Genomic DNA, 2,578 nt, shown 5'->3' with positions numbered 1-2,578 from the left:
CCTGTGGCGGGGCGGCCAACCCCAGATAGCGCGCCCCGCGGCGGGGGCCTCTCGGGAGCACGTTCGCCCCCTTCCCGGCGCGCACACGGGGCGCAGCCGAGTTCCACCTGCGCCCGCGCCGGGATGAGCCGCACCCGGGGTGCCCGGACCTGCCCCAGGTGCGGGCGGGACGCGAGGCACGAGGCTGGAATCGCGGGCCACTGTCGCCGGGCCCCTGTTGTCGAGGGGAAGAGCCATCCTAATCCCTGAGCCGCTGGGCGACCGAGAAGCACTTGGGCCCACCGCAATTTAAGGTGCAGGTTCTCCTCGCAGCCCCTCCGGTCACCTTCGGCCAATCTGCACCACATACAGACCGAGACTCGCCACCCACGACCCTCCCGGCCCTCTCCTGAGATCTGCCACAAGGTCCGGGCCCTCGTGCTGTGGCTCCTGGAGCTTAAGAACATTTTTTACTTCTCCCAGACCACTTTTAACCTGGCTCTCACTCCTTCGGCCGCCTCCTGGTTTCATTGGAGGTAGGGAGGCCTGTGAGGATGGTAATGGGGTGGGAGAGGAAACTGACCTCTGCTATCCCAGATGCTCAGAGGCTTGTAAGCTAAGGGGCTTGCTTGAAATGGTAGAACCGTAGTAGTAATCTCTTTACATCCCCCTCCCCTGCCCGTCTGGCTCAGAGCCGGAAGGCCTTCGGAGATGAGATAGGGTGTGCTTGTCTGCACCGGCCCAGTGCAGCCTGAGGCCAGGATGGGCCTGTGTATTCCCTGAGATGGTGCTATATTTCCCACCATCATTCATTCCCCTAACAAAGGACTATTGACTAGTCCCTCCTGAAATCAGGAGCATATTCACGGGTCAAATCTAAAACTGGCACTAACTTGTGGAGGAATACAATCAATCTTTTTGAATGAAGGAAAAAATGTAATTTCCTAAAAAAAAAAAAAAAAAAAACCACCAAAAAACCACCAATGCTTTACCCTTTGTGTCTGGCGTTCATGATCTGCTCAAATGTGTTTGTTCCAAACTGCAGATAAGAGAGCGAATACTCTAATATGCCATGATTACTTCCTTGAGACTTGCTGCCAAAATTAACGAAGAAGAGGAGGTAGGCATTCGTGGCAGTCTGCTCTGAGCAGCTTTTGAGGTAGAGGAGTGTAACACGGGAGCACCCAGTCTTCCTGAAAAGTGTGTCCTTAGGAATGTTGGGCATGTTGGAAAATTCATTAACTTCCCAGGATCTCTGCTGTCCCTTCTTTAGCCTTATTGCACCTCAGGACCCCACAAATGGGCACTTAGCTCAATTCTCCTCATCCAGTAGACCCAGAGGCCTGACCTCCTAGCAGATGGACCTTACCTTCTTGGTTGATGTCCGATTCTGCCTCCCACTGAACAGAAGCAGCTGCTGTTGACCTAGGAAAAAGACTTCCCAAACCATGTGGCCTCATGTCCACCCCTAGAAACTACATCGAAGAAATCTGTTTGAGACTTAAGGACTTATCTGTGTCAATGAATCTGGCCCTCAGGGACTCTGGGGCCTTCTCTGAGAGGGGCAGGAGGGTCATGTGTGGGGGGTAGAGGAGATGCCCCCTATAAGTGCTTCAGGCTTGCTTGGACTTTGCAGTTTCACTGTGGTTTCTGTTCAGAAGATTCTCTGCCAAAATTCTTCCCAGAGGCCCCCCCCTTCCCTCTCCACAACCTGTTCCCCTTTGGGGATAATGAAGTCTCTGTCATTTCCACAGGGTCCCCCTTGGCTGAGCTCAGTGTCTGAAGGGTCAGAAAAAAAAAAAAGAATCACATGTGTATCCATTTCCAAACCTTCTATAAAAATGCCTTTAACCCCTGTCCTTTAGAATATAATTGTGCTCCCCCAAAGTTGCTTCTGTCCAACTAAAATTCAAATAAATGACCCTTAAAAGAAGCATTTGTGGAAGCTATGGTAATACTTTGTTTACCTAAAAAAGGAAAATAGTCTTTGGAGCACCTGTACTTGAATGAGTACTCATGGACAAGCCTTACTAGTCCTTCTGGGAAAAAGTCATCATTTTTCCAGAAATGAACTGCCTTAAATCAAGGTTGAAGGAAATGTGGTTGCAGCTATGGTGTTGCCAAAACCATGGGAGGTTTTGTGAATGAGCCTGTCTGGTGTAGACCAGGAAGCTCAAAGACATACTTTTCCTCTCTGGGACAAGTAATCATGGTAGGAATCAGACACAGGAATGACAGGAACGAAAACCGTGGGTAGGTTGGTGCGGCTGAATAGCCCCACCCTCAAAAGCACCTTTGGGTATGAGCTGGAGTGCATTTGGGGATCAAGACCTGTTGGCATTAAAGCACTATACTGTACACCTGAGATTAACATAACACGGTATGTTAACTCCACTGGAATGAAAGTTAAAAACTTGCTACCAGAGGGCAAACATGTGACACTCATGGCCCATTGTCATAACCACCCGGGGACACATGGCCAAGATCTGACTTGGTTTTCCTGTGGCATTTTCTGTGGCAGGTCACCAGAAGACAACTCCACTAGGGTCCACTAGGGCCCAGTTCCCACAGATAAGAAAACAAGTTACCATGACATGAT

Source organism: Martes martes (assembly GCF_963455335.1).
Source record: "Martes martes genome assembly, chromosome: 5".
Classification (NCBI taxonomy): Eukaryota; Metazoa; Chordata; class Mammalia; order Carnivora; family Mustelidae; genus Martes; species Martes martes.
The sequence above is the reverse complement of the archived record's forward strand: the minus strand, read 5'-3'. Positions refer to the sequence as shown.